Here is an 8858-nt window from a genome sequence, read left to right as displayed (position 1 = left end):
CTGGGCTTTTAAGTCAATAAGTTTTAAAAGAATATAGGTAAGATAATTGACTTCACGACGCGACTACTTGGATTGAAAGACATGGAGGGGTTAGCACGCATGGACCTCTCCCTCTCTCTCCCTTTCTCTCTCTCTCTCTCTCAGATGGCCTCCAATGCCCATCTCCATCTCTCTCTCTCTCTCTCTCTCTCTCTCTCTCCTACTCTCCTGTTCATAATATGGATGATGGAGACTCCCTTCCTCTTGCTTTGGTTCCAACTCATACCTCCTCACAAGCAACAATGGAGCTTCTTCAACTCAACAATGCAGCACAACTGGATTTCAGTTCACTATTACAATCAAGAAGTTTTGTACGACTTCATTCATTTCAAACTACTGCAGATTGTTCCAGGATGGTGGACGACGGATTTTATGATGAGGCACATGGAATAGACACCATTCATACGCAGGTGCACTCTAAGAGGCAGGCTTGTCTAAATGAGGATGAAATAATTGCAGTGAGGAAGTATGAAGCACAGGCTAAGCGTGAGTACAGAAAGCGATGTCGTGCAAGAAAGCAAGTACATCCAAGCGTCAACATTGGAGCGGAAGATTGTCATAGGGAGGACGTCAATGTACACACAAAGGAAGACAAGAAGCAACATACTATTCAGAATATTGTTGAGCACATTGTGAGATAGTTGCATAGTTACGGGAAAGAAGATAAGAATGCAGTTCTTCAAGGTGTTTTCAATGATGATAGAATCTTGCCATTCTGTGAAGATTTGTATCTTCGTGCAAATGGCCTTATTTCTGCACTCAAGGTCTCCTTACAGGAATTAAAGATTCCAAAATCAGCTGACGAGATGTTTTTAAAACGAAGCACATTCAGCATGCTAGTGAATGGATTACTGCATGATAATGGGATGCAAGGTAGAGGTGTTACTCTACATAAAGTGGCAAAGCTATTAAATGTTCATCCAAGGAATTTATATTCAGCTTTGGGTAGACTTGACAGTAATCCTATGTCAAGTACACTGAGGTTCGACTTATGCAAAGGGAAGTCTGGAAATGCTGGGTCTTTATCGGAGGAATTGAAGCAGACAATTATTACATTTTGGATAGAGCACAGTAGGGTGTCTCCAAATAAGAAAGATATTTGTCGGAAACGATTGGGCAGAAAACATTATCAAGAGCATCCCATACACTCTCAGGTAAACATGTCTCATTCTTACAATGAATAACTCTCAAGTGAAACATCTCACTCTTATGAATAGCTACCCATTGCGTGTTATGGAGTTGTGTACATCCTACTATATGTGATATGTAGCCAAGTAATGTGTCAAGATAGTCCATTGTCTCTACCTACGCTATTATGTGTGCTATATTGCACAAGTGTAGCCCAATGTCCCTGTCTATGCTATAAGTGTGCCATGTAAAAGGACTCTATTGTAGTAAGATAGCAACATGTGTGCTATACAGTAAAAGTGTGTGTAAGAATAGCACAATGTTCTTGTCTATGATATGATGTGTGGTATGTGAAAGAGCTATATTACATATTGAGAGCAGTATGTGTGCCATATAGCGTTAGTGTGTGTAATAAGAGGCCAATGTCCCTATCTATGCTATTATATCATAGTATTTCTTACAGTATAAGTGCTATATAGCATAGCTATGTGTAATAATAACCCGATGGTCCTGTCTATGCTATTATGTGTGCCATGTAGCAGGACTCTATCAGAGTATGACAACATCATGTCTGCTATATAGCAATAGCACAATATACCTATCTATGGTATTATGTGTGCTATTAGATTTAATAATATTATGAGAGCACTATGTGTGCTACATAGCAGATGTTAGTGTAATAGTAGCACGGTATCCATGCCTATGCTATTATGTGTGTTATGCAGAGTGTGATATGTGTAATAATAGCACAATATCTCTGTCTATGCTCTTTTGTGTGTTATGTAGAAGAACTATGTTATAATATGAGAGCACTATGTGTGCTATATACCAGACGTGTGTGATGTGTGTGTAATAACAGCTAAAAATCCCTATCTATGCTATTATGTGTTATATAACAAAATTGAGCATGTAATGAAAGCTGAGTTATCTATCTATGCTATGTAGCATAGCTATGTGTATTTATACCAATGCATCTGTAGCTATGCTATTATGTGTGATATATAGCAAAATGTAATTCTAATGCATTTTTTTTTCAAGCAGACAGAGTATTTCTTGAAGTTTAAAGATAGCCACCCACATGTGACAATTGGGCAAAGGTCCTTTGAGAAGCTGAAGCCTTGGTTCATGCGAAAGTTGAAAGATCGAAATACTTGCTGTTGTGTTTATCATACCAAACTGATGTATCTCAAAGATGCATTTAATGTTATGCGCTCATCTGCTTTTGGTTTTCATGGGAGGTCATGTACATGTAAATGCAATGTTTGCAAATCAGATGGGGTGAATGCAGTATGTCTTGCCGTTGAGCACTCGTTTTCAGGGATCACGAAGTTGTGAGAATCATGCGTATGTACAAAGGCTGAGGGGGATATGTTCCATAAACACACCTGCTTGATTGGCCAATGCAAAAACTGTGGTGTGGAAAAGCTCAGCCTTTGTCCACGAGAACTTGCATAGATGACAAAGACAGTTCCACTGCAAGTCTTCGAGGACATTAAAGTTCAAACTAAGCATGGTCTAAGTAAGAGAAAGATGTCACTTAAAGAGGTGGCTTTAAGTGAGCTGACAGGGAGGATAAAAGACGACATCAGAATATTCATAGAGCACAATTTCACTTACAGATGGCAGGCACATCAATACAGAGAATGTTTGAAGGTGTTTCCTTCAGATACCATTATATCTGTAGTAGAATTTGCTGAAAATTACTCGTTCAAAGAGAAAAATGAAGTACAATCCATGCATTGGCATACAGATCAATGCACCATCCTTGTTCACATAACGTACATGCGTGACAACGAAGATGACAGTATTATCAAGCATATGCATTTCTACATCTCCGATGATAGGCAACATGATACGCTATTTGTCCAGCATTGTTTTCTTCTTTGTGATCACTGGCTTAAAGACCAGAGGCTGAATTTCAAGAAGCACTGGGTGTGGTCAGATGGTGCAGCCTCGCAATTCAAGTCTGCAAGGCCATTTTACTTTGTTGCTAGATATTACCAACTAACAGGTACAGAGATGACATGGAATTTTTTTGGCTCCAGCCATGGCAAGGGGGAGCATGATGGCGCTGGCGCTGTGATGAAGAGAGCCCTTACACATGAACAACTCAAGAGTAATGGAGTTGTTCTTAGGCAAGCTGCAGACGTGGTTGCATTTTTTACGAGAACAATGTCCAATGCTGCATGTAGCTCTTATGCACAATCCACTAAAGCAGGTCCTACTATAAACAGGAAATTTTGGCTAGTAAAAGAGACAGAAGTGGACAGGTCTAATCTATGGGGTTGTGAGAGAGAACCAGGATCTCGATCACTCCATTGCATTTCAGGATTTTGTCGTGATGATCCTAATCAATTAAGGACCAGGCGGCTTTCTTGTTTTTGTGATGCTTGCATGAAGGGCCATTGGAGGACTTGTTCTAGCAAATCATATGCAGGCAAGTGGACACATAAGGCATTGAAACCACTCTCTGAGGTAGTAGAAGAGACTGAGGTACCAGAAGATGAAGCTGCAATGTTTGAGGGATCCCAGGATATGCTGAGTGAGTATCTCATTGAAGGTGATAACTTTGCAGTCAATGCAGACGCTGGCAATGTAGAAGGTGTAGAGTTCTTTTTTTTGACATGTACAAAGAGAAAGTGGATGACAGATTGCATCTTAAGAGATAAGTGGAAAAACAAATGTGAAAAAAACACTTATGTTGTCACAGGGTGTTATTATCAACAGCAAGAGGGGGACCCAAATCACTACACTCTACTTGATGATAGGGGAGTTACTAACCTGTACTCTCACCTTGTTCGGGCAATCAAGTTTGACATGCCTTTGGTAGATGCTACCTCAAAGACATATTATTTATCTCCGGAACTACATGAAACCATTTACAATGCCATGCCCTATGAAGTAGCATGATACCTATTTAACAGGCTTATATTATGTTCTATATAGCCTTCACCATTCAATACCTCCTTACACATGTCCATTGTGCTATGTATCACATAGCACACAACCACACAGAGCACATAGCATAGAATCACACACATTTCAGATAATGAGGTTACTATTGTGAACATGTTGCACCTTGAAAAAATTTAGCCAAGATATTTTTCGGAAACGATTGGGAAGAAAACATTATCAAGAGCATCTCATTCACTTTCTTGATGAATTTCAGGTAAACATGTCTCATTCTTACAATCATCTCACTTGACTTGACAGTGATCCTATGTCAAGTACACTGAGGTTCGACTTATGCAAAGGGAAGTCTGGAAATGCTGGGTCCTTATCGGAGGAATTGAAGCAGACAATTATTACATTTTGGATAGAGCACAGTAGGGTGTCTCCAAATAAGAAAGATATTTGTCGGAAACGATTGGGCAAAAAACATTATCAAGAGCATCCCATACACTCTCAGGTAAACATGTCTCATTCTTACAATGAATAACTCTCAAGTGAAACATCTCACTCTTATGAATAGCTACCCATTGGGTGTTATGGAGTTGTGTACATGCTACTATATGTGATATGTAGCCAAGTAATGTTTCAAGATAGTCCATTGTCTCTACCTACGCTATTATGTGTGCTATATTGTACAAGTGTGTGTAATAATAGCCCAATGTCCCTGTCTATGCTATAAAAGGACTCTATTGTAGTAAGATAGCAACATTTGTGCTATACAGTAAAAGTGTGTGTATCACATAGCACAATGTTCCTATATCCTATACAAGAAGCTTACACTTGAGGAAGAGCTTCAACCAACACAATAGGACATTCAAAGTTATTCAAAGCATTCAATCAAGGCAATGGGATAGACGATGATTCATATGCAGATCAATCAATATCTCTATCTTCATATGTTTTATGTGGTAGAAGATCAACCAGCACATCATCCATTATTTCTCAGTTAGCCATGACAAAGAAGTACAATGTAAAGATTGATTCGAGCTCTGATACAGTCATCTTTCAACATGCACAAGAAAATCAAGTGGTTCCATTTATAGCGGACCAAAACACCAAATCATTGGTAACAGACTTAAAAGCTAAGGCAAAAAACCCTTTCTTACAATAGATCAACAATGAATTCCAAGAGAAAAATAAAGGAGATTACTACTGCAGAGTCGAGCACCAAGAATAGTCAAAGGGATCTATTTGGAAAACCCATCAGGCAACAACCACCACTACAATCACAAAAAGCACCCAAGAAGGTTTGGGTTAAGAAGGTAGAAGTTTCACAATTGGGTGAAAGCATAGAATGGTGTCTAAATACTTGGTGTCCATGGACACCAAGTATGATGCTATGGATGGCACCATAGCTGGGCTTTTAAGTCAATAAGTTTTAAAAGAATATAGGTAAGATAATTGACTTCACGACTCGACTACTTGGATTGAAAGACATGGAGGGGTTAGCACGCGTGGACCTCTCCCTCTCTCTCCCTTTCTCTCTCTCTCTCTCAGATGGCCTCCAATGCCCATCTCCATCTCTCTCTCTCTCTCTCTCTCTCTCTCTCTCCTACTCTCCTGTTCATAATATGGATGATGGAGACTCCCTTCCTCTTGCTTTGGTTCCAACTCATACCTCCTCACAAGCAACAATGGAGCTTCTTCAACTCAACAATGCAGCACAACTGGATTTCAGTTCACTATTACAATCAAGAAGTTTTGTACGTCTTCATTCATTTCAAACTACTGCAGACTGTTCCAGGATGGTGGACGACGGATTTTATGATGAGGCACATGGAATAGACACCATTCATACGCAGGTGCACTCTAAGAGGCAGGCTTGTCTAAATGAGGATGAAATTATTGCAGTGAGGAAGTATGAAGCACAGGCTAAGCGTGAGTACAGAAAGCGATGTCGTGCAAGAAAGCAAGTACATCCAAGCGTCAACATTGGAGCGGAAGATTGTCATAGGGAGGACGTCAATGTACACACAAAGGAAGACAAGAAGCAACATACTATTCAGAATATTGTTGAGCACATTGTGAGATAGTTGCATAGTTACGGGAAAGAAGATAAGAATGCAGTTCTTCAAGGTGTTTTCAATGATGATAGAATCTTGCCATTCTGTGAAGATTTGTATCTTCGTGCAAATGGCCTTATTTCTGCACTCAAGGTCTCCTTACAGGAATTAAAGATTCCAAAATCAGCTGACGAGATGTTTTTAAAACGAAGCACATTCAGCATGCTAGTGAATGGATTACTGCATGATAATGGGATGCAAGGTAGAGGTGTTACTCTACATAAAGTGGCAAAGCTATTAAATGTTCATCCAAGGAATTTATATTCAGCTTTGGGTAGACTTGACAGTAATCCTATGTCAAGTACACTGAGGTTCGACTTATGCAAAGGGAAGTCTGGAAATGCTGGGTCTTTATCGGAGGAATTGAAGCAGACAATTATTACATTTTGGATAGAGCACAGTAGGGTGTCTCCAAATAAGAAAGATATTTGTCGGAAACGATTGGGCAGAAAACATTATCAAGAGCATCCCATACACTCTCAGGTAAACATGTCTCATTCTTACAATGAATAACTCTCAAGTGAAACATCTCACTCTTATGAATAGCTACCCATTGCGTGTTATGGAGTTGTGTACATCCTACTATATGTGATATGTAGCCAAGTAATGTGTCAAGATAGTCCATTGTCTCTACCTACGCTATTATGTGTGCTATATTGCACAAGTGTAGCCCAATGTCCCTGTCTATGCTATAAGTGTGCCATGTAAAAGGACTCTATTGTAGTAAGATAGCAACATGTGTGCTATACAGTAAAAGTGTGTGTAAGAATAGCACAATGTTCTTGTCTATGATATGATGTGTGGTATGTGAAAGAGCTATATTACATATTGAGAGCAGTATGTGTGCCATATAGCGTTAGTGTGTGTAATAAGAGGCCAATGTCCCTATCTATGCTATTATATCATAGTATTTCTTACAGTATGAGTGCTATATAGCATAGCTATGTGTAATAATAACCCGATGGTCCTGTCTATGCTATTATGTGTGCCATGTAGCAGGACTCTATCAGAGTATGACAACATCATGTCTGCTATATAGCAATAGCACAATATACCTATCTATGGTATTATGTGTGCTATTAGATTTAATAATATTATGAGAGCACTATGTGTGCTACATAGCAGATGTTAGTGTAATAGTAGCACGGTATCCATGCCTATGCTATTATGTGTGTTATGCAGAGTGTGATATGTGTAATAATAGCACAATATCTCTGTCTATGCTCTTTTGTGTGTTATGTAGAAGAACTATGTTATAATATGAGAGCACTATGTGTGCTATATACCAGACGTGTGTGATGTGTGTGTAATAACAGCTAAAAATCCCTATCTATGCTATTATGTGTTATATAACAAAATTGAGCATGTAATGAAAGCTGAGTTATCTATCTATGCTATGTAGCATAGCTATGTGTATTTATACCAATGCATCTGTAGCTATGCTATTATGTGTGATATATAGCAAAATGTAATTCTAATGCATTTTTTTTTCAAGCAGACAGAGTATTTCTTGAAGTTTAAAGATAGCCACCCACATGTGACAATTGGGCAAAGGTCCTTTGAGAAGCTGAAGCCTTGGTTCATGCGAAAGTTGAAAGATCGAAATACTTGCTGTTGTGTTTATCATACCAAACTGATGTATCTCAAAGATGCATTTAATGTTATGCGCTCATCTGCTTTTGGTTTTCATGGGAGGTCATGTACATGTAAATGCAATGTTTGCAAATCAGATGGGGTGAATGCAGTATGTCTTGCCGTTGAGCACTCGTTTTCAGGGATCACGAAGTTGTGAGAATCATGCGTATGTACAAAGGCTGAGGGGGATATGTTCCATAAACACACCTGCTTGATTGGCCAATGCAAAAACTGTGGTGTGGAAAAGCTCAGCCTTTGTCCACGAGAACTTGCATAGATGACAAAGACAGTTCCACTGCAAGTCTTCGAGGACATTAAAGTTCAAACTAAGCATGGTCTAAGTAAGAGAAAGATGTCACTTAAAGAGGTGGCTTTAAGTGAGCTGACAGGGAGGATAAAAGACGACATCAGAATATTCATAGAGCACAATTTCACTTACAGATGGCAGGCACATCAATACAGAGAATGTTTGAAGGTGTTTCCTTCAGATACCATTATATCTGTAGTAGAATTTGCTGAAAATTACTCGTTCAAAGAGAAAAATGAAGTACAATCCATGCATTGGCATACAGATCAATGCACCATCCTTGTTCACATAACGTACATGCGTGACAACGAAGATGACAGTATTATCAAGCATATGCATTTCTACATCTCCGATGATAGGCAACATGATACGCTATTTGTCCAGCATTGTTTTCTTCATTGTGATCACTGGCTTAAAGACCAGAGGCTGAATTTCAAGAAGCACTGGGTGTGGTCAGATGGTGCAGCCTCGCAATTCAAGTCTGCAAGGCCATTTTACTTTGTTGCTAGATATTACCAACTAACAGGTACAGAGATGACATGGAATTTTTTTGGCTCCAGCCATGGCAAGGGGGAGCATGATGGCGCTGGCGCTGTGATGAAGAGAGCCCTTACACATGAACAACTCAAGAGTAATGGAGTTGTTCTTAGGCAAGCTGCAGACGTGGTTGCATTTTTTACGAGAACAATGTCCAATGCTGCATGTAGCTCTTATGCACAATCCACTAAAGCAGG

This window comes from Adiantum capillus-veneris, chromosome 13 (genome assembly GCF_014529385.1).
Source record: "Adiantum capillus-veneris isolate H3 chromosome 13, ASM1452938v2, whole genome shotgun sequence".
NCBI lineage: Eukaryota > Viridiplantae > Streptophyta > Polypodiopsida > Polypodiales > Pteridaceae > Adiantum > Adiantum capillus-veneris.
The sequence above is the reverse complement of the archived record's forward strand: the minus strand, read 5'-3'. Positions refer to the sequence as shown.